At 50.5% G+C, this 26,535-nt stretch overlaps 1 protein-coding gene across 1 annotated transcript in view; it reads right to left on the reverse strand.

Annotated features, from left to right (window-relative positions):
- FBXO41 (F-box protein 41) overlaps positions 1–21,698 on the reverse strand; it is a 258,813-nt gene extending 237,115 nt beyond the window's left edge. The window contains exon 1 of the mRNA XM_082268572.1: positions 21,572–21,698. The gene's annotated coding sequence lies outside the window, so the exon portion shown is untranslated. The remainder of the gene's footprint in view (positions 1–21,571) is intronic.
- Between the last annotated feature and the right edge of the window lie 4,837 nt (positions 21,699–26,535).

Below are 26,535 nucleotides of genomic sequence, written 5' to 3' on the forward strand. Positions count from 1 at the left end.
ATTAGATAGTGGGGAGGGAGATCAGCAGTGTATTAGATAGAGGGAAGGGAGGAGTCAGCAGTGTATCAGATAGCGGGGAGGGGGGCAGCAGTGTATTAGATAGCGGGAAGGGAGGAGTCAGCAGTGTATAAGATAGCGGGGAGGGGGGTCAGCAGTGAATCAGATAGCAGAGAGGTGGAGTCAGCAGTGTATTAGATAGTGGGGAGGGGGAGTCAGGAGTGTATTAGATAGTGGGGAGGGAGATCAGCAGTGTATTAGATAGTGGGGAGGGGGAGTCAGCAGTGTATTAGATAGCAGGGAGGGGGAGTCAGCAGTGTATTAGATAGCAGGGAGGGGGAGTCAGAAGGTATTAGATAGTGGGGAGGGAGATCAGCAGTGTATTATATCAGTGGTTCTCAAATCCGGTCCTCGGGACCCACCAACAGGCCAGGTTTGCAAGATAACTAAATTACATCACAGGTGATCTCATTTGCTTCTCAGTGATTGCAGTATTCTAGTCTGCATCCCCCAAGGTAATACTTAAAATCTGGCCTGTTAGTGGGTCCCGAGGACCGGAGTTGAGAACCACTGTATTATATAGTGGGGAGGGGGAGTCAGCAGTGTATTAGATAGCAGGGAGGGGGAGTCAGCAGTGTATTAGATAGTGGGGAGGGGGAGTCAGCAGTGTATTAGATAGTGGGGAGGGAGATCAGCAGTGTATTAGAGAGTGGGGAGGGGGGTCAGCAGTGTATTAGATAGCGGGGAGGGGGATCAGCAGTGTATCAGATAGCAGAGAGGGGGAGTCAGCAGTGTATTAGATAGTGGGGAGGGGGAGTCAGCAGTGTATTAGATAGTGGGGAGGGAGATCAGCAGTGTATTAGATAGTGGGAAGGGAGGAGTCAGCAGTGTATCAGATAGCGGGGAGGGGGGCAGCCGTGTATTAGATAGCGGGAAGGGAGGAGTCAGCAGTGTATAAGATAGCGGGGAGGGGGGTCAGCAGTGTATCAGATAGCAGAGAGGGGGAGTCAGCAGTGTATTAGATAGTGGGGAGGGGGAGTCAGGAGTGAATTAGATAGTGGGGAGGGAGATCAGCAGTGTATTAGATAGTGGGGAGGGGGAGTCAGCAGTGTATTAGATAGCAGGGAGGGGGAGTCAGCAGTGTATTAGATAGCAGGGAGGGGGAGTCAGCAGTGTGTTAGATAGTGGGGAGGGAGATCAGCAGTGTATTAGATAGTGGGGAGGGGAAGTCAGCAGTGTATTAGATAGCAGGGAGGGGGAGTCAGCAGTGTATTAGATAGTGGGGAGGGGGAGTCAGCAGTGTATTAGATAGTGGGGAGGGAGATCAGCAGTGTATTAGATAGTGGGGAGGGGGGTCAGCAGTGTATTAGATAGCGGGGAGGGGGGTCAGCAGTGTATCAGATAGCAGAGAGGGGGAGTCAGCAGTGTATTAGATAGTGGGGAGGGGGAGTCAGCAGTGTATTAGATAGTGGGGAGGGAGATCAGCAGTGTATTAGATAGTGGGAAGGGAGGAGTCAGCAGTGTATCAGATAGCGGGGAGGGGGGAGGCAGTGTATTAGATAGCGGGAAGGGAGGAGTCAGCAGTGTATTAGATAGCGGGGAGGGGGGTCAGCAGTGTATCAGATAGCAGAGAGGGGGAGTCAGCAGTGTATTAGATAGTGGGGAGGGGGAGTCAGGAGTGTATTAGATAGTGGGGAGGGAGATCAGCAGTGTATTAGATAGTGGGGAGGGGGAGTCAGCAGTGTATTAGATAGCAGGGAGGGGGAGTCAGCTATGTATTAGATAGCAGGGAGGGGGAGTCAGCAGTGTATTAGATAGTGGGGAGGGGGAGTCAGCAGTGTATTAGATAGTGGGGAGGGAGATCAGCAGTGTATCAGTTAGTGGGGAGGGGGAGTCAGCAGCGTATTAGATAGCGGGGAGGGGGAGTCAGCAGTGTATTAAATAGTGGGGAGGGGGGTCAGCAGTGTATTAGATAGCGGGGAGGGGGGTCAGCAGTGTATTAGATAGCGGGGAGGGGGGTCAGCAGTGTATTAGATAGCGGGGAGGGGGGTCAGCAGTGTATTAGATAGCGGGGAGGGGGGTCAGCAGTGTATTAGATAGCGGGAAGGGGGGGTCAGCAGTGTATTAGATAGCGGGAAGGGGGGAGTCAGCAGTGTATTAGATAGAGGGAAGGGAGGGTCAGCAGTGTATTAGATAGCGGGAAGGGAGGAGTCAGCAGCAGAGATGTATAGTAACGAAGTAGAACTACTTAAGTACTGTACTTAAGTACCGAAATGCGGTATCTGTACTTTCCTAGAGTAGAATTTTTTTCTCCTACTTCTACTTTTACTTCACTACATTTTTTCGATGATTTCGATACTTCTACTCAAGTATTTTTTTTTTGTGCTGCATAGTTACTCGTTACTTTTAAAAAAATTACCACTGCCAGAACAGTAGATGGCAGGTTGCATAAAGCTCAAAAAAATGTGTATAATGTAATTTGTAAATCAGCGCATACGGAAATAAAGGCTGTGTATAATAAAAGCTGCTATACCAAATCTTTCCAATAAAAAGAAAATATGAAACAAACAAATAAATGGTGCTACAGCGTTTAAAGTGCATCAAGAAACTACTAACAAACACAGGTTAATCATTTGAAATAATAAAAAACAATATGATGTTCAAATGTTTGACTTCTTTCTTTAATAACTACATAACACAGTACTTGTACTTCTACTTTCAGTACTTGAGTAGAATTTTTTTTTCAAAACTACTGGTACTTTTTACTTTTAGTACTTAAGTAGCAATTTTTTTTTAAAAACTACTTGCAATACTTAAGTAAAAAAAATGTTGAATACTTTAGTACTTCTACTTAAGTAACTTTTTCTGCGAGCACTTCCACTTCTACTCAAGTCACTTTTTGATCGAGCACTTGTACTTTTACTCAAGTAGAACTTTCGAGTACTTTATACAAGTCTGGTCAGCAGTGTATTAGATAGCGGGGAGGGGGGTCAGCAGTGTATCAGATAGCGGGGAGGGGGGTCAGCAGTGTATTAGATAGTGGGGAGGGGGAGTCAGCAGTGTATTAGATAGTAGGGAGGGAGATCAGCAGTGTATTAGATAGTGGGGAGGGGGAGTCAACAGTGTATTAGATAGCGGGGAGGGGGAGTCAGCAGTGTATTAGATAGCGGGAAGGGGGTCAGCAGTGTATTAGATAGTGGGAAGGGGAAGTCAGCAGTGTATTAGATAGTGGGGAGGGGGGTCAGCAGTGTATTAGATAGTGGGGAGGAGTCAGCAGTGTATTAGATAGCGGGGAGGGGGGTCAGCAGTGTATTAGATAGCGGGGAGGGGGGTCAGCAGTGCATCAGATAGCAGAGAGGGGGAGTCAGCAGTGTATTAGATAGTGGGGAGGGGGAGTCAGCAGTGTATTAGATAGTGGGGAGGGAGATCAGCAGTGTATTAGATAGTGGGGAGGGGGAGTCAGCAGTGTATTAGATAGCAGGGAGGGGGGCAGCAGTGTATTAGATAGCGGGAAGGGAGGAGTCAGCAGTGTATTAGATAGCGGGGGGGGGGGTCAGCAGTGTATCAGATAGCAGAGAGGGGGAGTCAGCAGTGTATTAGATAGTGGGGAGGGGGAGTCAGCAGTGTATTAGATAGTGGGGAGGGAGATCAGCAGTGTATTAGATAGAGGGAAGGGAGGAGTCAGCAGTGTATCAGATAGCGGGGAGGGGGGCAGCAGTGTATTAGATAGCGGGAAGGGAGGAGTCAGCAGTGTATAAGATAGCGGGGAGGGGGGTCAGCAGTGAATCAGATAGCAGAGAGGTGGAGTCAGCAGTGTATTAGATAGTGGGGAGGGGGAGTCAGGAGTGTATTAGATAGTGGGGAGGGAGATCAGCAGTGTATTAGATAGTGGGGAGGGGGAGTCAGCAGTGTATTAGATAGCAGGGAGGGGGAGTCAGCAGTGTATTAGATAGCAGGGAGGGGGAGTCAGAAGGTATTAGATAGTGGGGAGGGAGATCAGCAGTGTATTATATCAGTGGTTCTCAAATCCGGTCCTCGGGACCCACCAACAGGCCAGGTTTGCAAGATAACTAAATTACATCACAGGTGATCTCATTTGCTTCTCAGTGATTGCAGTATTCTAGTCTGCATCCCCCAAGGTAATACTTAAAATCTGGCCTGTTAGTGGGTCCCGAGGACCGGAGTTGAGAACCACTGTATTATATAGTGGGGAGGGGGAGTCAGCAGTGTATTAGATAGCAGGGAGGGGGAGTCAGCAGTGTATTAGATAGTGGGGAGGGGGAGTCAGCAGTGTATTAGATAGTGGGGAGGGAGATCAGCAGTGTATTAGAGAGTGGGGAGGGGGGTCAGCAGTGTATTAGATAGCGGGGAGGGGGATCAGCAGTGTATCAGATAGCAGAGAGGGGGAGTCAGCAGTGTATTAGATAGTGGGGAGGGGGAGTCAGCAGTGTATTAGATAGTGGGGAGGGAGATCAGCAGTGTATTAGATAGTGGGAAGGGAGGAGTCAGCAGTGTATCAGATAGCGGGGAGGGGGGCAGCCGTGTATTAGATAGCGGGAAGGGAGGAGTCAGCAGTGTATAAGATAGCGGGGAGGGGGGTCAGCAGTGTATCAGATAGCAGAGAGGGGGAGTCAGCAGTGTATTAGATAGTGGGGAGGGGGAGTCAGGAGTGAATTAGATAGTGGGGAGGGAGATCAGCAGTGTATTAGATAGTGGGGAGGGGGAGTCAGCAGTGTATTAGATAGCAGGGAGGGGGAGTCAGCAGTGTATTAGATAGCAGGGAGGGGGAGTCAGCAGTGTGTTAGATAGTGGGGAGGGAGATCAGCAGTGTATTAGATAGTGGGGAGGGGAAGTCAGCAGTGTATTAGATAGCAGGGAGGGGGAGTCAGCAGTGTATTAGATAGTGGGGAGGGGGAGTCAGCAGTGTATTAGATAGTGGGGAGGGAGATCAGCAGTGTATTAGATAGTGGGGAGGGGGGTCAGCAGTGTATTAGATAGCGGGGAGGGGGGTCAGCAGTGTATCAGATAGCAGAGAGGGGGAGTCAGCAGTGTATTAGATAGTGGGGAGGGGGAGTCAGCAGTGTATTAGATAGTGGGGAGGGAGATCAGCAGTGTATTAGATAGTGGGAAGGGAGGAGTCAGCAGTGTATCAGATAGCGGGGAGGGGGGAGGCAGTGTATTAGATAGCGGGAAGGGAGGAGTCAGCAGTGTATTAGATAGCGGGGAGGGGGGTCAGCAGTGTATCAGATAGCAGAGAGGGGGAGTCAGCAGTGTATTAGATAGTGGGGAGGGGGAGTCAGGAGTGTATTAGATAGTGGGGAGGGAGATCAGCAGTGTATTAGATAGTGGGGAGGGGGAGTCAGCAGTGTATTAGATAGCAGGGAGGGGGAGTCAGCTATGTATTAGATAGCAGGGAGGGGGAGTCAGCAGTGTATTAGATAGTGGGGAGGGGGAGTCAGCAGTGTATTAGATAGTGGGGAGGGAGATCAGCAGTGTATCAGTTAGTGGGGAGGGGGAGTCAGCAGCGTATTAGATAGCGGGGAGGGGGAGTCAGCAGTGTATTAAATAGTGGGGAGGGGGGTCAGCAGTGTATTAGATAGCGGGGAGGGGGGTCAGCAGTGTATTAGATAGCGGGGAGGGGGGTCAGCAGTGTATTAGATAGCGGGGAGGGGGGTCAGCAGTGTATTAGATAGCGGGGAGGGGGGTCAGCAGTGTATTAGATAGCGGGAAGGGGGGGTCAGCAGTGTATTAGATAGCGGGAAGGGGGGAGTCAGCAGTGTATTAGATAGAGGGAAGGGAGGGTCAGCAGTGTATTAGATAGCGGGAAGGGAGGAGTCAGCAGCAGAGATGTATAGTAACGAAGTAGAACTACTTAAGTACTGTACTTAAGTACCGAAATGCGGTATCTGTACTTTCCTAGAGTAGAATTTTTTTCTCCTACTTCTACTTTTACTTCACTACATTTTTTCGATGATTTCGATACTTCTACTCAAGTATTTTTTTTTTGTGCTGCATAGTTACTCGTTACTTTTAAAAAAATTACCACTGCCAGAACAGTAGATGGCAGGTTGCATAAAGCTCAAAAAAATGTGTATAATGTAATTTGTAAATCAGCGCATACGGAAATAAAGGCTGTGTATAATAAAAGCTGCTATACCAAATCTTTCCAATAAAAAGAAAATATGAAACAAACAAATAAATGGTGCTACAGCGTTTAAAGTGCATCAAGAAACTACTAACAAACACAGGTTAATCATTTGAAATAATAAAAAACAATATGATGTTCAAATGTTTGACTTCTTTCTTTAATAACTACATAACACAGTACTTGTACTTCTACTTTCAGTACTTGAGTAGAATTTTTTTTTCAAAACTACTGGTACTTTTTACTTTTAGTACTTAAGTAGCAATTTTTTTTTAAAAACTACTTGCAATACTTAAGTAAAAAAAATGTTGAATACTTTAGTACTTCTACTTAAGTAACTTTTTCTGCGAGCACTTCCACTTCTACTCAAGTCACTTTTTGATCGAGCACTTGTACTTTTACTCAAGTAGAACTTTCGAGTACTTTATACAAGTCTGGTCAGCAGTGTATTAGATAGCGGGGAGGGGGGTCAGCAGTGTATCAGATAGCGGGGAGGGGGGTCAGCAGTGTATTAGATAGTGGGGAGGGGGAGTCAGCAGTGTATTAGATAGTAGGGAGGGAGATCAGCAGTGTATTAGATAGTGGGGAGGGGGAGTCAACAGTGTATTAGATAGCGGGGAGGGGGAGTCAGCAGTGTATTAGATAGCGGGAAGGGGGTCAGCAGTGTATTAGATAGTGGGAAGGGGAAGTCAGCAGTGTATTAGATAGTGGGGAGGGGGGTCAGCAGTGTATTAGATAGTGGGGAGGAGTCAGCAGTGTATTAGATAGCGGGGAGGGGGGTCAGCAGTGTATTAGATAGTGGGGAGGGGGGTCAGCAGTGTATTAGATAGCGGGAAGGGGGGGTCAGCAGTGTATTAGATAGAGGGAAGGGAGGGTCAGCAGTGTATTAGATAGTGGGAAGGGGGGAGTAAGCAGTGTATTAGATAGAGGGAAGGGAGGGTCAGCAGTGTATTAGATAGCGGGGAGGGGAGGGTCAGCAGTGTATTAGAAAGCGGGAAGGGGGGTCAGCAGTGTATTAGATAGCGGGAACGGGGGAATCAGCAGTGTATTAGATAGTGGGGAGGGGGAGTCAGCAGTGTATTAGATAGCGGGAAGGGGGGAGTCAGCAGTGTATTAGATAGCGGGGAGGGGGAGTCAGCAGTGTATTAGATAGCAGGGAGGGGGAGTCAGCAGTGTATAAGATAGCAGGGAGGGGGAGTCAGCAGTGTATTAGATAGTGGGGAGGGAGATCAGCAGTGTATTAGATAGCGGGAAGGGGGGGTCAGCAGTGTATTAGATAGCGGGAAGGGGGGAGTCAGCAGTGTATTAGATAGAGGGAAGGGAGGGTCAGCAGTGTATTAGATAGCGGGAAGGGAGGAGTCAGCAGTGTATTAGATAGCGGGGAGGGGGGTCAGCAGTGTATCAGATAGCGGGGAGGGGGGCCAGCAGTGTATTAGATAGTGGGGAGGGGGAGTCAGCAGTGTATTAGATAGTAGGGAGGGAGATCAGCAGTGTATTAGATAGTGGGGAGGGGGAGTCAGCAGTGTATTAGATAGCGGGGAGGGGGAGTCAGCAGTGTATTAGATAGCGGGAAGGGGAAGTCAGCAGTGTATTAGATAGTGGGGAGGGGGGTCAGCAGTGTATTAGATAGTGGGGAGGAGTCAGCAGTGTATTAGATAGCGGGGAGGGGGGTCAGCAGTGTATTAGATAGTGGGGAGGGGGGTCAGCAGTGTATTAGATAGCGGGAAGGGGGGGTCAGCAGTGTATTAGATAGAGGGAAGGGAGGGTCAGCAGTGTATTAGATAGTGGGGAGGGGGGTCAGCAGTGTATTAGATAGCGGGAACGGGGGAATCAGCAGTGTATTAGATAGTGGGGAGGGGGAGTCAGCAGTGTATTAGATAGCGGGAAGGGGGGAGTCAGCAGTGTATTAGATAGCGGGGAGGGGGAGTCAGCAGTGTATTAGATAGCAGGGAGGGGGAGTCAGCAGTGTATAAGATAGCAGGGAGGGGGAGTCAGCAGTGTATTAGATAGTGGGGAGAAAGATCAGCAGTGTATTAGATAGTGGGGAGGGGGAGTCAGCAGCGTATTAGATAGCGGGGAGGAGGAGTCAGCAGTGTATTAAATAGTTGGGAGGGGGGTCAGCAGTGTATTAGATAGCGGAGAGGGGGGTCAGCAGTGTATTAGATAGCGGGGAGGGGGGTCAGCAGTGTATTAGATAGCGGGAAGGGGGGTCAGCAGTGTATTAGATAGCAGGGAGGAGGGGTCAGCAGTGTATTAGATAGCGGGAACGGGGGAATCAGCAGTGTATTACATAGTGGGGAGGGGGAGTCAGCAGTGTATTAGATAGCTGGAAGGGGGGAGTCAGCAGTGTATTAGATAGCGAGGAGGGGGAGTCAGCAGTGTATTAGATAGCAGGGAGGGGGAGTCAGCAGTGTATAAGATAGCAGGGAGGGGGAGTCAGCAGTGTATTAGATAGTGGGAAGGGAGATCAGCAGTGTATTAGATAGTGGGGAGGGGGAGTCAGCAGTGTATTAGATAGCGGGGAGGGGGAGTCAGCAGTGTATTAAATAGTGGGGAGGGGGGTCAGCAGTGTATTAGATAGCGGGGAGGGGGGTCAGCAGTGTATTAGATAGCGGGGAGGGGGGTCAGCAGTGTATTAGATAGCGGGAAGGGGGGGTCAGCAGTGTATTAGATAGTGGGAAGGGGGGAGTCAGCAGTGTATTAGTTAGAGGGAAGGGAGGGTCAGCAGTGTATTAGATAGCGGGAAGGGAGGAGTCAGCAGGCAGTGTATTAGATAGCGGGGAGGGGGGTCAGCAGTGTATCAGATAGCAGGGAGGGGGGTCAGCAGTGTATTAGATAGTGGGGAGGGGGAGTCAGCAGTGTATCAGATAGTAGGGAGGGAGATCAGCAGTGTATTAGATAGTGGGGAGGGGGAGTCAGCAGTGTATTAGATAGCGGGGAGGGGGAGTCAGCAGTGTATTAGATAGCGGGAAGGGGGTCAGCAGTGTATTAGATAGCGGGAAGGGAGGAGTCAGCAGGCAGTGTATTAGATAGTGGGGAGGGGGGTCAGCAGTGTATCAGATAGCAGAGAGGGGGAGTCAGCAGTGTATTAGATAGTGGGGAGGGGGAGTCAGGAGTGTATTAGATAGTGGGGAGGGAGATGAGCAGTGTATTAGATAGTGGGGAGGGGGAGTCAGCAGTGTATTAGATAGCAGGGAGGGGGAGTCAGCAGTGTATTAGATAGCAGGGAGGGGGAGTCAGCAGTGTATTAGATAGTGGGGAGGGAGATCAGCAGTGTATTAGATAGTGGGGAGGGGGAGTCAGCAGTGTATTAGATAGCAGGGAGGGGGAGTCAGCAGTGTATTAGATAGTGGGGAGGGGGAGTCAGCAGTGTATTAGATAGTGGGGAGGGAGATAAGCAGTGTATTAGTTAGTGGGGAGGGGGAGTCAGCAGCGTATTAGATATCGGGGAGGGGGAGTCAGCAGTGTATTAAATAGTGGGGAGGGGGGTCAGCAGTGTATTAGATAGCGGGGAGGGGGGTCAGCAGTGTATTAGATAGCGGGGAGGGGGATCAGCAGTGTATTAGATAGCGGGGAGGGGGGGTCAGCAGTGTATTAGATAGCGGGGAGGGGGGTCAGCAGTGTATTAGATAGCGGGAAGGGGGGGTCAGCAGTGTATTAGATAGCGGGAAGGGGGAAGTCAGCAGTGTATTAGATAGAGGGAAGGGAGGGTCAGCAGTGTATTAGATAGCGGGAAGGGAGGAGTCAGCAGTGTATTAGATAGCGGGGAGGGGGGTCAGCAGTGTATCAGATAGCGGGGAGGGGGGTCAGCAGTGTATTAGATAGTGGGGAGGGGGAGTCAGCAGTGTATTAGATAGTAGGGAGGGAGATCAGCAGTGTTTTAGACGTTGGGGAGGGGGAGTCAGCAGTGTATTAGATAGCGGGGAGGGGGAGTCAGCAGTGTATTAGATAGCGGGAAGGGGGTCAGCAGTGTATTAGATAGCGGGGAGGGGGGTCAGCAGTGTATTAGATAGTGGGGAGGAGTCAGCAGTGTATTAGATAGCGGGGAGGGGGGTCAGCAGTGTATTAGATAGTGGGGAGGGGGGTCAGCAGTGTATTAGATAGCGGGAAGGGAGGGTCAGCAGTGTATTAGATAGTGGGGAGGGGGGTCAGCAGTGTATTAGATAGCGGGAACGGGGGAATCAGCAGTGTATTAGATAGTGGGGAGGGGGAGTCAGCAGTGTATTAGATAGCGGGAAGGGGGGAGTCAGCAGTGTATTAGATAGCGGGGAGGGGGAGTCAGCAGTGTATTAGATAGCAGGGAGGGGGAGTCAGCAGTGTATAAGATAGCAGGGAGGGGGAGTCAGCAGTGTATTAGATAGTGGGGAGGGAGATCAGCAGTGTATTAGATAGTGGGGAGGGGGAGTCAGCAGCGTATTAGATAGCGGGGAGGGGGAGTCAGCAGTGTATTAAATAGTGGGGAGGGGGGTCAGCAGTGTATTAGATAGCGGGGAGGGGGGTCAGCAGTGTATTAGATAGCGGGGAGGGGGGTCAGCAGTGTATTAGATAGCGGGGAGGGGGGTCAGCAGTGTATTAGATAGCGGGAAGGGGGGGTCAGCAGTGTATTAGATAGTGGGAAGGGGGGAGTCAGCAGTGTATTAGATAGAGGGAAGGGAGGGTCAGCAGTGTATTAGATAGCGGGAAGGGAGGAGTAAGCAAGCAGTGTATTAGATAGCGGGGAGGGGGGTCAGCAGTGTATTAGATAGCGGGAAGGGGGGGTCAGCAGTGTATTAGATAGCGGGAAGGGGGGAGTCAGCAGTGTATTATATAGAGGGAAGGGAGGGTCAGCAGTGTATTAGATAGCGGGAAGGGAGGAGTCAGCAGTGTATTAGATAGCGGGGAGGGGGGTCAGCAGTGTATCAGATAGCGGGGAGGGGGGTCAGCAGTGTATTAGATAGTGGGGAGGGGGAGTCAGCAGTGTATTAGATAGTAGGGAGGGAGATCAGCAGTGTATTAGATAGTGGGGAGGGGGAGTCAGCAGTGTATTAGATAGCGGGGAGGGGGAGTCAGCAGTGTATTAGATAGCGGGAAGGGGGTCAGCAGTGTATTAGATAGCGGGAAGGGGAAGTCAGCAGTGTATTAGATAGTGGGGAGGGGGGTCAGCAGTGTATTAGATAGTGGGGAGGAGTCAGCAGTGTATTAGATAGCGGGGAGGGGGGTCAGCAGTGTATTAGATAGTGGGGAGGGGGGTCAGCAGTGTATTAGATAGCGGGAAGGGGGGGTCAGCAGTGTATTAGATAGAGGGAAGGGAGGGTCAGCAGTGTATTAGATAGTGGGGAGGGGGGTCAGCAGTGTATTAGATAGCGGGAACGGGGGAATCAGCAGTGTATTAGATAGTGGGGAGGGGGAGTCAGCAGTGTATTAGATAGCGGGAAGGGGGGAGTCAGCAGTGTATTAGATAGCGGGGAGGGGGAGTCAGCAGTGTATTAGATAGCAGGGAGGGGGAGTCAGCAGTGTATAAGATAGCGGGGAGGGGGGTCAGCAGTGTATTAGATAGCGGGGAGGGGGGTCAGCAGTGTATTAGATAGCGGGAAGGGGGGGTCAGCAGTGTATTAGATAGTGGGAAGGGGGGAGTCAGCAGTGTATTAGATAGAGGGAAGGGAGGGTCAGCAGTGTATTAGATAGCGGGAAGGGAGGAGTAAGCAGGCAGTGTATTAGATAGCGGGGAGGGGGGTCAGCAGTGTATTAGATAGCGGGGAGGGGGGTCAGCAGTGTATTAGATAGCGGGGAGGGGGGTCAGCAGTGTATTAGATAGCGGGGAGGGGGGTCAGCAGTGTATTAGATAGCGGGAAGGGGGGGTCAGCAGTGTATTAGATAGTGGGAAGGGGGGAGTCAGCAGTGTATTAGATAGAGGGAAGGGAGGGTCAGCAGTGTATTAGATAGCGGGAAGGGAGGAGTAAGCAGGCAGTGTATTAGATAGCGGGGAGGGGGGTCAGCAGTGTATTAGATAGTGGGAAGGGGGGTCAGCAGTGTATTAGATAGAGGGAAGGGAGGGTCAGCAGTGTATTAGATAGTGGGGAGGGGGAGTCAGCAGTGTATTAGATAGTAGGGAGGGAGATCAGCAGTGTATTAAATAGTGGGGAGGGGGGGTCAGCAGTGTATTAGATAGCGGGGAGGGGGATTCAGCAGTGTATTAGATAGCAGGAAGGGGGTCAGCAGTGTATTAGATAGCGGGAAGGGGAAGTCAGCAGTGTATTAGATAGTGGGGAGGGGGGTCAGCAGTGTATTAGATAGTGGAGAGGAGTCAGCAGTGTATTAGATAGCGGGGAGGGGGGTCAGCAGTGTATTAGATAGTGGGGAGGGGGGTCAGCAGTGTATTAGATAGCGGGAAGGGGGGGTCAGCAGTGTATTAGATAGCGGGAAGGGGGGGTCAGCAGTGTATTAGATAGTGGGAAGGGGGGAGTCAGCATTGTATTAGATAGCGGGAAGGGGGGGTCAGCAGTGTATTAGATAGTGGGAAGGGGGGAGTCAGCAGTGTATTAGATAGCGGGAAGGGAGGAGTCAGCAGTGTATTAGATAGCGGGGAGGGGGGTCGGCAGTGTATCAGATAGCGGGGAGGGGGGTCAGCAGTGTATTAGATAATGGGGAGGGGGAGTCAGCAGTGTATTAGATAGTAGGGAGGGAGATCAGCAGTGTATTAGATAGTGGGGAGGGGGAGTCAGCAGTGTATTAGATAGCGGGGAGGGGGAGTCAGCAGTGTATTAGATAGCGGGAAGGGGGTCAGCAGTGTATTAGATAGCGGGTAGGGGAAGTCAGCAGTGTATTAGATAGTGGGGAGGGGGGTCAGCAGTGTATTAGATAGTGGGGAGGAGTCAGCAGTGTATTAGATAGCGGGGAGGGGGGTCAGCAGTGTATTAGATAGTGGGGAGGGGGGTCAGCAGTGTATTAGATAGCGGGAAGTGGGGGTCAGCAGTGTATTAGATAGCGGGAAGGGGGGGTCAGCAGTGTATTAGATAGTGGGAAGGGGGGAGTCAGCATTGTATTAGATAGAGGGAAGGGAGGGTCAGCAGTGTATTAGATAGCGGGAAGGGAGGAGTCAGCAGTGTATTAGATAGCGGGGAGGGGGGTCGGCAGTGTATCAGATAGCGGGGAGGGGGGTCAGCAGTGTATTAGATAGTGGGGAGGGGGAGTCAGCAGTGTATTAGATAGTAGGGAGGGAGATCAGCAGTGTATTAGATAGTGGGGAGGGGGAGTCAGCAGTGTATTAGATAGCGGGGAGGGGGAGTCAGCAGTGTATTAGATAGCGGGAAGGGGGTCAGCAGTGTATTAGATAGCGGGTAGGGGAAGTCAGCAGTGTATTAGATAGTGGGGAGGGGGGTCAGCAGTGTATTAGATAGTGGGGAGGAGTCAGCAGTGTATTAGATAGCGGGGAGGGGGGTCAGCAGTGTATTAGATAGTGGGGAGGGGGGTCAGCAGTGTATTAGATAGCAGGAAGGGGGGTCAGCAGTGTATTAGATAGAGGGAAGGGAGGGTCAGCAGTGTATTAGATAGTGGGAAGGGGGGAGTCAGCAGTGTATTAGATAGAGGGAAGGGAGGGTCAGCAGTGTATTAGATAGTGGGGAGGGGAGGGTTAGCAGTGTATTAGAAAGCGGGAAGGGGGGTCAGCAGTGTATTAGATAACAGGGAAGGGGGGAGTCAGCAGTGTATTAGATAGCAGGGAGGAGGGGTCAGCAGTGTATTAGATAGCGGGAACGGGGGAATCAGCAGTGTATTAGATAGCGGGAAGGGGGGAGTCAGCAGTGTATTAGATAGCGGGGAGGGGGAGTCAGCAGTGTATTAGATAGCAGGGAGGGGGAGTCAGCAGTGTATTAGATAGTGGGGAGGGAGATCAGCAGTGTATTAGATAGGGAGGAGGGGGAGTCAGCAGTGTATTAGATAGCGGGGAGGGGGAGTCAGCAGTGTAATAGATAGTGGGGAGGGGGGTCAGCAGTGTATTAGATAGTGGGGAGGAGTCAGCAGTGTATTAGATAGTGGGAAGGGGGGAGTCAGCATTGTATTAGATAGCGGGAAGGGGGGGTCAGCAGTGTATTAGATAGTGGGAAGGGGGGAGTCAGCAGTGTATTAGATAGCGGGAAGGGAGGAGTCAGCAGTGTATTAGATAGCGGGGAGGGGGGTCGGCAGTGTATCAGATAGCGGGGAGGGGGGTCAGCAGTGTATTAGATAGTGGGGAGGGGGAGTCAGCAGTGTATTAGATAGTAGGGAGGGAGATCAGCAGTGTATTAGATAGTGGGGAGGGGGAGTCAGCAGTGTATTAGATAGCGGGGAGGGGGAGTCAGCAGTGTATTAGATAGCGGGGAGGGGGATTCAGCAGTGTATTAGATAGCAGGAAGGGGGTCAGCAGTGTATTAGATAGCGGGAAGGGGAAGTCAGCAGTGTATTAGATAGTGGGGAGGGGGGTCAGCAGTGTATTAGATAGTGGGAAGGGGGGAGTCAGCATTGTATTAGATAGAGGGAAGGGAGGGTCAGCAGTGTATTAGATAGCGGGAAGGGAGGAGTCAGCAGTGTATTAGATAGCGGGGAGGGGGGTCGGCAGTGTATCAGATAGCGGGGAGGGGGGTCAGCAGTGTATTAGATAGTGGGGAGGGGGAGTCAGCAGTGTATTAGATAGTAGGGAGGGAGATCAGCAGTGTATTAGATAGTGGGGAGGGGGAGTCAGCAGTGTATTAGATAGTAGGGAGGGAGATCAGCAGTGTATTAGATAGTGGGGAGGGGGAGTCAGCAGTGTATTAGATAGCGGGGAGGGGGAGTCAGCAGTGTATTAGATAGCGGGAAGGGGGTCAGCAGTGTATTAGATAGCGGGTAGGGGAAGTCAGCAGTGTATTAGATAGTGGGGAGGGGGGTCAGCAGTGTATTAGATAGTGGGGAGGAGTCAGCAGTGTATTAGATAGCGGAGAGGGGGGTCAGCAGTGTATTAGATAGTGGGGAGGGGGGTCAGCAGTGTATTAGATAGCGGGAAGTGGGGGTCAGCAGTGTATTAGATAGCGGGAAGGGGGGGTCAGCAGTGTATTAGATAGTGGGAAGGGGGGAGTCAGCATTGTATTAGATAGAGGGAAGGGAGGGTCAGCAGTGTATTAGATAGCGGGAAGGGAGGAGTCAGCAGTGTATTAGATAGCGGGGAGGGGGGTCGGCAGTGTATCAGATAGCGGGGAGGGGGGTCAGCAGTGTATTAGATAGTGGGGAGGGGGAGTCAGCAGTGTATTAGATAGTAGGGAGGGAGATCAGCAGTGTATTAGATAGTGGGGAGGGGGAGTCAGCAGTGTATTAGATAGCGGGGAGGGGGAGTCAGCAGTGTATTAGATAGCGGGAAGGGGGTCAGCAGTGTATTAGATAGCGGGTAGGGGAAGTCAGCAGTGTATTAGATAGTGGGGAGGGGGGTCAGCAGTGTATTAGATAGTGGGGAGGAGTCAGCAGTGTATTAGATAGCGGGGAGGGGGGTCAGCAGTGTATTAGATAGTGGGGAGGGGGGTCAGCAGTGTATTAGATAGCAGGAAGGGGGGTCAGCAGTGTATTAGATAGAGGGAAGGGAGGGTCAGCAGTGTATTAGATAGTGGGAAGGGGGGAGTCAGCAGTGTATTAGATAGAGGGAAGGGAGGGTCAGCAGTGTATTAGATAGCGGGGAGGGGAGGGTTAGCAGTGTATTAGAAAGCGGGAAGGGGGGTCAGCAGTGTATTAGATAACAGGGAAGGGGGGAGTCAGCAGTGTATTAGATAGCAGGGAGGAGGGGTCAGCAGTGTATTAGATAGCGGGAACGGGGGAATCAGCAGTGTATTAGATAGCGGGAAGGGGGGAGTCAGCAGTGTATTAGATAGCGGGGAGGGGGAGTCAGCAGTGTATTAGATAGCAGGGAGGGGGAGTCAGCAGTGTATTAGATAGTGGGGAGGGAGATCAGCAGTGTATTAGATAGGGAGGAGGGGGAGTCAGCAGTGTATTAGATAGCGGGGAGGGGGAGTCAGCAGTGTATTAGATAGAGGGAAGGGAGGGTCAGCAGTGTATTAGATAGCGGGGAGGGGGGTCAGCAGTGTATTAGATAGCGGGGAGGGGGGTCAGCAGTGTATTAGATAGCGGGGAGGGGGGGTCAGCAGTGTATTAGATAGCAGGGAGGGGGGTCAGCAGTGTATTAGATAGCGGGAAGGGGGGGTCAGCAGTGTATTAGATAGAGGGAAGGGAGGGTCAGCAGTGTATTAGATAGCGGGAGGGGAGGAGTCAGCAGTGTATTAGATAGCGGGGAGGGGGGTCAGCAGTGTATCAGATAGCGGGGAGGGGGGTCAGCAGTGTATTAGATAGTGGGGAGGGGGAGTCAGCAGTGTATTAGATAGTAGAGAGGGAGATCAGCAGTGTATTAGATAGTGGGGAGGGGGAGTCAGCAGTGTATTAGATAGAGGGGAGGGGGAGTCAGCAGTGTATTAGATAGCGGGAAGGGGAAGTCAGCAGTGTATTAGATAGAGGGAAGGGAGGGTCAGCAGTGTATTAGATAGTGGGGAGGGGGAGTCAGCAGTGTATTAGATAGTGGGGAGGGGGAGTCAGCAGTGTATTAGATAATGGGGAGGGGGAGTCAGCAGTGTATTAGATAGCGGGAAGGGGGGAATCAGCAGTGTATTAGATAGTGGGGAGGGGGAGTCAGCAGTGTATTAGATAGCGGGAAGGGGGGAGTCAGCAGTGTATTAGATAGCGGGAAGGGGGTCAGCAGTGTATTAGATAGTGGGGAGGGGGAGTCAGCAGTGTATTAGATAGCGGGGAGGGGGAGTCAGCAGTGTAATAGATAGTGGGGAGGGGGGTCAGCAGTGTATTAGATAGTGGGGAGGAGTCAGCAGTGTATTAGATAGCGGGGAGGGGGGGTCAGCAGTGTATTAGATAGTGGGGAGGGGGGTCAGCAGTGTATTAGATAGTGGGAAGGGGGGTCAGCAGTGTATTAGATAGAGGGAAGGAAGGTCAGCAGTGTATAAGATAGTGGGAAGGGGGGAGTCAGCAGTGTATTAGATAGAGGGAAGGGAGGGTCAGCAGTGTATTAGATAGAGGGAAGGGAGGGTCAGCAGTGTATTAGATAGCGGGGAGGGGAGGGTCAGCAGTGTATTAGAAAGCGGGAAGAGGGGTCAGCAGTGTATTAGATAGCAGGGAAGGGGGGAGTCAGCAGTGTATTAGATAGCAGGGAGGAGGGGTCAGCAGTGTATTTGATAGCGGAAACGGGGGAATCAGCAGTGTATTAGATAGTGGGGAGGGGGAGTCAGCAGTGTATTAGATTGCGGGAAGGGGGGTCAGCAGTGTATTAGATAGCGGGAAGGGAGGAGTCAGCAGTGTATTAGATAGCGGGAAGGGAGTCAGCAGTGTATTAGATAGTGGGAAGGGGAAGTCAGCAGTGTATTAGATTGCGGGGAGGGGGGTCAGCAGTGTATTAGATAGCGGGAAGGGGGAGTCAGCAGTGTATTAGATAGCGGGGAGGGGGGGTCAGCAGTGTATTAGATAGCGGGGAGGGGGGTAAGCAGTGTATTAGATAGCGAGGGGGGGGAGTCAGCAGTGTATTAGATAGTGGGGAGGGGGGGCTGTTCCTCAATCCTGTGGCCTCCCAGCTGGCCTGTCCATGGAGCCTGCGCCCCTCTCCCAGGCACCCCCCCCCACCCAAACAAGGAGTAAGAGAAGGACTAAAGAGAGAGACTACATGGAAGAGAGAGGAAAAGTGAGGGAGGAACAAAGAAAAAGGGAGAGAAAGAACAAGAAATCCGGATAAAAAGATGTAAAAACAACAAGAAGTTAGGATAGAGAGAGATAAAAGGGAAAGAAAGGAGAAAAAAGAGAAGAAGTGGTAAATCCTAAAATGTACCATAAGGGGTTTTAATTCTGTATGAGTGGTAGGGACCCGGATAGTGCTAAATGTCCGCTTGTTAGGGCGCAAATTACTTGCCTTGGGTGCTGCCAACCCACGCTACGCCACTGGGGCTGGTATTAAATAATTTCCAAGGCTGGTTTTTATACCCAGTCCGGCCCTGGTCTTGGTATACTGACGTCTTAAGAGTTCCCGTCACTGGAACTAAGGGGCCAAGCCAAACCCCTGAAAAACAAACCCCACACCATAATCCCCCCTCCACCAAATTATTTGGACCAATGCACAAAGCAAGCTCCATAAAGACATGGATGAGCGAGTTTGGGTCTCAGAGAGTCCTGACCTCAACCAAATAGAACACCTTTGTGATGAATTAAAGTGGAGACTGTGAGCCAGGCCTTCTCGTCTACATCAGTGCCTGACCTCACAAATGCGCTTCTGGAAGAATGGTCAAACATTCCCATAGACACACTCCTAAACATTGTGGACAGCCTTCCCAGAAGAGGTGAAGCTGTTATAGCTGCAAAGGGTGGGCCAACCCAATATTGAACCCTACGGACTAAGACTGGGATGCCATTAAAGTTCATCTGCGTGTAAAGGCAGGCGTCCCAATGGCAAATCCTATGGCATCTCAATGGTCGACGCATTTCGTAATCACATCACTTCCCCAGGGTCAATGCCAACGTCTGGATTTATTAACACCGATGGCACATTCTAGCTAAGATTCATAGGGCAAAAATGTAGAGGGTCACCACAATCAACGCACATACTTATAAGCCAAGAAGCAGGGGATAAGGGAAACATCCCATGAGGGGTTTATTCAAAAAGCTGCGATAATAAAGAACACTTCATTATGAATCGACTACACACGGCTACCTTGGAAGGGAATTTGTGGCTACTCAAAGCAGTATTATACTCCAACAAAGATCCAAAATCCATCTATCCAAGATGAAAACTCCTCCTGTTCAGTCTCCTACAAAAAAATGGTGCCACAACATTGCATATTGGACAGTGAAGGAGCAGCAGCAAACTGATCAGCTCATGCCTCTGTTCACTCCGGTCTCTCCTCCTATCAGCATGTCAGCACATGTTCTTGTAGACATTTGAAGAATCTTACTAGAGCAGCCTATTCATCTCCCAGTCTAAGTTCTGCTATACAGGAGGCCGCTGGTCTAATTCCATTACTTACATTAGTCGCATATAAAAATACATTTGAATGAATAATCGGTGTTATGGGTGACCCGGAGTTCAAATTTTAAACCCAATCACTAAAATCTCATATAAGTTCTCACATGTTCATCTCATTTCAAAAGTTACTGCCAATCCTTTAGCATTTATTTAAAAAAAATTGCTCTGGTGATCCTGCCATAAAATGTTTTGTTTAAACACTTCGAGGTATAAGGTGACAACACTCTGCCCCTGTCTCCCCAAGGCTTTCCTGTGTTGTCACCTTGTCCTGTAAGCGGGCCAATTTCCTATTACACTGGCATTCTGTCCCCACCAGGAAACCTGCCCCGAGAAATGCCATCCAACAATCGCTGGAGCGGGTGCATGCAGATGGGAGGTGGCTGCAAAGAGGTTGCATCAGATCGGCAGAACTGAGATACAGCAGATCAGCAGCTCTGAGTTGCAGGAGATCAGCAGCACTGAGGTGCAGGAGATCAGCAGCACTGAGGTGCAGGAGATCAGCAGCACTGAGGTGCAGGAGATCAGCAGCTCTGAGGTGCAGGTGATCAGCAGCACTGAAGTGCAGGAGATCAGCAGCACGGAGGTGCAGGAGATCAGCAGCAATGAGGTGTGGGAGATCAGCAGCTCTGAAGTGCAGGAGATCAGCAGCACTGAGGTGCAGGAGATCAGCAGCACTGAGGTGCGGGAGATCAGCAGCACTGAGGTGCGGGAGATCAGCAGCACTGAGGTGTGGAACATCAGCAGCACTGAAGTGCAGGAGATCAGCAGCTCTGAGATGCGGGGGATCAGCAGCTCTGAGGTGCAGGAGATCAGCAGCACTGAGGTGCAGGAGATCAGCAGCACTGAAGTGCAGGAGATCAGCAGTAAGGAGGTGCAGGAGATCAGCAGCTCTGAGGTTTGGGAGATCAGCAGCTCTGAGGTGCAGGAGATCAGAAGCTCTGAGGTGCAGGAGATCAGCAGCACTGAGGTGCAGGAGATCAGCAGCACTGAGGTGCAGGAGATCAGCAGCTCTGAGGTGCAGGAGATCAGCAGCACAGGGGTGCAGGAGATCAGCATCTCTGAGGTGCAGGAGACCAGCAGCACTGAAGTGCAGGAGATCAGCAGCACTGAGGTGCAGGAGATCAGCAGCTCTGAGGAGCAGGAGATCAGCAGCTCTGAGGTGCAGGAGATCAGCAGCACTGAGGTGCGGGAGATCAGCAGCACTGAGGTGCGGGAGATCAGCAGCACGGAGGTGCGGGAGATCAGCAGCACGGAGGTGCTGGAAACCAGCAGCACTGAGGTGCAGGAGATCAGCAGCTCTGAGATGCAGGAGATCAGCAGCACTGAGGTGCGGGAGATCAGCAGCACGGAGGTGCGGGAGATCAGCAGCACGGAGGTGCGGGAGATCAGCAGCACGGAGGTGCAGGAGACCAGCAGCACGGGGGTGCAGGAGATCAGCAGCACTGAAGTGCAGGAGATCAGCAGCACAGGGGTGCAGGAGATCAGCAGCACTGAAGTGCAGGAGATCAGCAGCTCTGAGGTGCCAGAGATCAGCAGCTCTGAGGTGCAGGAGACCAGCAGCACTGAGGTACAGGAGATCAGCAGCACTGAGGTACAGGAGATCAGCAGCACTGAGGTGCAGGAGATCAGCAGCACGGGGGTGCAGGAGACCAGCAGCACTGAGGTGCAGAAGATCAGCAGCACTGAGGTGCAGGAGATCAGCAGCATGGGGGTGCAGGAGATCAGCAGCACTGAGGTGCAGGAGATCAGCAGCATGGGGGTGCAGGAGATCAGCAGCATGGGGGTGCAGGAGATCAGCAGCACTGAGGTGCAGGAGATCAGCAGCATGGGGGTGCAGGAGATCAGCAGCTCTGAGCAATCTGGGGTACATGCTAGATCAAAGCTCTGACTATTAACCCCATCATGGCTTTTACAGTAAAGAACCCTTCTGGCCGCCATAGCTGACCCCATTTTCTTCCAGCCTCGTGCTTATCACAGTGGCTGCTTTGCAAATGAAAAGACCTTTTAAAAAAAACAGCTTAGAGAGGATATTAGAACTCGGATGTGACAGGTATTGATTAAACATTCATCCCGGGCGGGGGGGGGGGGTATAAGATGATCCCCCCCCCCCCTCCCCCCATCCCGGTTCTATCTCTAGGATTCTCTGCATCCCAGCGTCTCTCGGGGAAAGTGACATTTAAACGGTTTACACTTGCTGATGTATGGATGGCCTCATTCCAGCACACCTCTCTCCACCATCACCGGCTCTTCCCAGCCCGAGGCTCCACCGCTCTCCTCCTCGGATCTTACCGGACCCCCCCTCCCCCACCCCCCCTCTCCCCTCCTCCCTCCTAATCCCCCCTGATCCCATAATTGACATTATTAGCCGGCGATACATTGTCACCCACCTCTTGCATGTTGCTGGGGGGGTCTCTGGATGCTGCAGAATCCCCCTCCGCCTCTCCTCCCGATAGCAGATCTCACGGCTTCTTCTTCTTCTCGAGCAGCGACGTCGCCGTGGCCCCCCGGGTGACCCCCACCCCTGCAAAAAGGAGGAGGATGGTACATAGGTGTCAATGCAAGACCATTTCTGATCCCCCCTCCCTCCCCCCTCACCAAGGGCAACTGCAAGAATGGCCCTGTCCCTTTTTTATTTTTTTGCAAGCGGCGGGCACTAGGATTGGCACCCTGGTGGACGATGGAGGAAGGCTAATCAGCAACCCCCCCCCCCCCCACACCCACCAGCAGCACCCAATGAGATGGCATGCATGCCAAGGCGGTGGGGTTAGAGCATGGTGTGCCCTGTGCCCGGTGCCTCCATCCGGAGACATGCACTATGATGAGTCTGCAGTGCCTCCATGTCTGCAGATTTTTTTTTTTTTTTAAAGGGTCTCCCCTCCATCATCCTGGCATTAACCCTGCTATGCCAGGCCCTGCTCACCCCAGAGATGCAGGATAACCCCCATCGTCCTGGCATTAACCCTGCTATGCCAGGCCCTGCTTACCCTCAGAGATGCAGGATAACCCCCCATCATCCTGGCATTAACCCTGCTATGCCAGGCCCTGCTCACCCCAAAAATGCAGGATAACCCCCATCATCCTGGCATTAACCCTGCTATGCCAGGCCCTGCTCACCCCAGAGATGCAGGATAACCCCCCCCCCCCCCATCATCCTGGCATTAACCCTGCTATGCCAGGCCCTGCTCACCCCAGTAATGCAGGATAACTCCCCCATCATCCTGCCATTAACCCTGCTATGGCAGGCCCTGCTCACCCCAGAGATGCAGGATAACCCCCATCATCCTGGCATTAACCCTGCTATGTCAGGCCCTGCTCACCCCAGAGATGCAGGATAACCCCCCCCCCCCCATCATCCTGCCATTAACCCTTCTGTGCCAGACCCTGCTCACCCCAGAGATGCAGGATAACCCCCCCTCTCTCCCTCCTATAGGCTCAGATGGCCGCAGTGTCTCCTCTCCTCCAGCGCTGCATGGGGGACCTTCACCGATGCCCAGATGTGCAGACTCAGGGAGCGTCACACAAAACACCCTGCAAACCGCGCGCGCATCACAGCCCAGAGCCTGGGGAAAGGATGGAGTGCACGTCTCCCGCAGGCGCCGGATATTGGCACACCGTCCCTAAGATGGGCTCAGAGGCTGAGCGCTGACCGTGTCTTGTAGAAGGATTCTCCTCCGCTGGAAATGCACCGAGAGCGGTATGAGCAACACCTGCAGGGGGGGCATGCTATAAAGGGACTCACCATGCATGATAAATTACCCCCCCCCCCACACACACACACCTTTTATATCAATTACCCCCCCCCCCCCCCCCCATGGCTGCACCAGTCTGCCAATGGCAGCTCCTGACTATCAATACTCATTAGAGGTCTGGGATCATCATTCATACTCCAACCAGGTCCTCTGCTGTACAACAAATGACATTGTAATGTGTCTGCGGTCTACATAGGAGGCTGGGAAACAGGTGCTCCAAGATGGACCCAAGAGCTGACAATCCATTGGGTAAATGATAGCAAGGTACACAGTCTTCATCATTATCATAAACATCAAATGCAAACCACTACCTTCCCCCCACTGGGAACTGAAAAAGTTACAAGTACTCCAACTCCAAGATGGACCCAAGAGCTGACAATCCATTTGGTAAATGACAGCTTGAAACACAGTTTTCATGATTATTATAAATAACCCCCCCCCCCCCATTGGGAACTGAAATGGTTACAGGTGCTCCAAGATAGACCCAAGAGCTGACAATCCATTGAGTAGATGATAGCAAGGTACACAGTCTGCATCATTATCATAAACATTAAATGCACATCACCCCCTTCTGGATACTGAAAAAGTTACAGGTAGTCCAAGATGGACCCAAGAGTTGACAATCCATTGGGTAAATGATAGCAAGGTACAAAGTCTGCATCATTATCATAACCATTAAGTGCACATCCCCCCCCCCCCCTACTGGATAATGAAAATGTCACAGGGATAGACCCAAGAGCTGACAATCCATTGAGTAAATGATAGCAAGGTACACAGTCTGCATCATTATCATAAATATTAAATGCACGTTACCCCCACTGATACAAAAAAACGTTACAGGTACGCCAAGAGCTCCAAGAGCTGACAATCCATTGGGTAAATGTTAGCAAGGTACACAGTCTGCATCATTATCATAAGCATTAAATGCATGTCAATCACCCACTGGATACTGAAAAAGTTACAGGTACTCCAAGATGGACCCAAGAGCTGACAATCCATTTGGTAAATGACAGCTTGAAACACAGTTTTCATGATTATTATAAATAACTCCCCCCACTGGGAACTGAAATGGTTACAGGTACTAGTGTAAAGATTAGTTACACACCCTCCCCACCATTGAAAACTGTAATGGCTCCAGATGCTCCAAGGTGGATCCAAGAGCTGACAATCCATTTGATAAATGATAGCAAGGTACACAGTCTGCATCATTATCATAAACATTAAATGCACATTCCCCCCCCCCTCACTGGATACTGAAAAAGTTACAGGTACTCCAAGATGGACCCAAGAGCTGACAATCCATTTGGTAAATGACAGCTTGAAACACAGTTTTCATGATTATTATAAATAACCCCCCCCCCCCCACTGGGAACTGAAATGGTTACAGGTGCTCCAAGATGGACCCAAGAGCTGACAATCCATTGAGTAGATAATAGCAAGGTACACAGTCTGCATCATTATCATAAACATTAAATGCACATCACCCCCCCCCCCCCTACTGGATACTGAAAAAGTTACAGGTAGTCCAAGATGGACCCAAGAGCTGACAATCCATTGGGTAAATTATAGCAAGGTACAAAGTCTGCATCATTATCATAAACATTAAATGCACATCACCCCCTCCCCCCCCCTACTGGATACTGAAAAAGTTACAGGTAGTCCAAGATGGACCCAAGAGCTTACAACCAATTGGGTAAATGACATCATGGAGCACAGTTTCCATGATTATTATAAATAACTCCGCAACTGGGAACTGAAATGGTTACAGGTGCTCCAAGATGGATTCAAGAGCTGACAATCCATTGAGTAAATGATAGCAAGGTACACAGTCTGCATCATTATCATAAACATTTAATGCAAATCACCCCTTCCCCCCCTTCTTGGAACTGACATGGTTACAGGTACCCCAAGATGGACCCAAGAGCTGACAATCCATTGGGTAAATGATAGCAAGGTACACAGTCTGCATCATTATCATAAACATTAAATGCACATTCCCCCCCCCCCCCCTCACTGGATACTGAAAAAGTTACAGGTACTCCAAGATGGACCCAAGAGCTGACAATCCATTTGGTAAATGACAGCTTGAAACACAGTTTTCATGATTATTATAAATAACCCCCCCCCCCACTGGGAACTGAAATGGTTACAGGTGCTCCAAGATGGACCCAAGAGCTGACAATCCATTGAGTAGATAATAGCAAGGTACACAGTCTGCATCATTATCATAAACATTAAATGCACATCACCCCCCCCTACTGGATACTGAAAAAGTTACAGGTAGTCCAAGATGGACCCAAGAGCTGACAATCCATTGGGTAAATTATAGCAAGGTACAAAGTCTGCATCATTATCATAAACATTAAATGCACATCACCCCCTCCCCCCCCCCTACTGGATACTGAAAAAGTTACAGGTAGTCCAAGATGGACCCAAGAGCTTACAACCAATTGGGTAAATGACATCATGGAGCACAGTTTCCATGATTATTATAAATAACTCCGCAACTGGGAACTGAAATGGTTACAGGTGCTCCAAGATGGATTCAAGAGCTGACAATCCATTGAGTAAATGATAGCAAGGTACACAGTTGGCATCATTATCATAAACATTAAATGCACAACCCCCCCCCCCCCTCCCTACTGGATACTGAAAAAGTTACAGGTAGTCTAAGATGGACCCAAGAGCTGACAATCCATTGGGTAAATGAGAGCAAGGTACACAGTCTTCATCATTATCATAAACATTAAATGCACAACCCCCCTTCTGGGAACTGAAATGGTTACACGTGCTCCAAGATGGACCCAAGAGCTGACAATCCATTGGGTAAATGATAGCAAGGTACAAAGTCTGCATCATTATCATAAACATTAAGTGCATACCTCCCCCCCTACTGGATAATGAAGAAGTTACAGGTACTCCAAGATGGACCCAAGAGCTGACAATCCATTGGGTAAAAGAGAGCAAGGTACACAGTCTTCATCATTATCATAAATATTAAATGCACAACCCCCCCCCCCCCTTCTGGGAACTGAAATGGTTACACATGCTCCAAGATGGACCCAAGAGCTGACAATCCATTGGGTAAATGATAGCAAGGTACAAAGTCTGCATCATTATCATAAACATTAAGTGCACATCCCCCCCCCCACTGGATAATGAAAAAGTCACAGGGATAGACCCAAGAGCTGACAATCCATTGAGTAAATTATAGCAAGGTACACAGTCTGCATCATTATCATAAACATTAAATGCACATCACCCCCTCCCCCCCCCCCCCCCACTGAATACTGAAAAAGTTACAGGTACTCCAAGATGGACCCAAGAGCTGACAATCCATTGGGTAACTGACAGCATGGAACGCAGTTGGCATAATTAGTGTAAAAATTAGTTACACCCCCCACCATTAAAAACTGTAATGGCTCCAGATGCTCCAAGGTGGACCCAAGAGCTGACAATTGATTGAGTGAATAAAAACATGGAACCCAGCTGGCATCGTTATCTCAAATATTGGGTGGAAACTGGAAACTATAAATATTACAAGTGCTGCAACATGGACCCCTAAGAGCTGACAATCGATCTGATAAATGACAGCATGGAAC

Source organism: Pelophylax lessonae (assembly GCF_965119305.1).
Source record: "Pelophylax lessonae genome assembly, chromosome: 1".
NCBI lineage: Eukaryota > Metazoa > Chordata > Amphibia > Anura > Ranidae > Pelophylax > Pelophylax lessonae.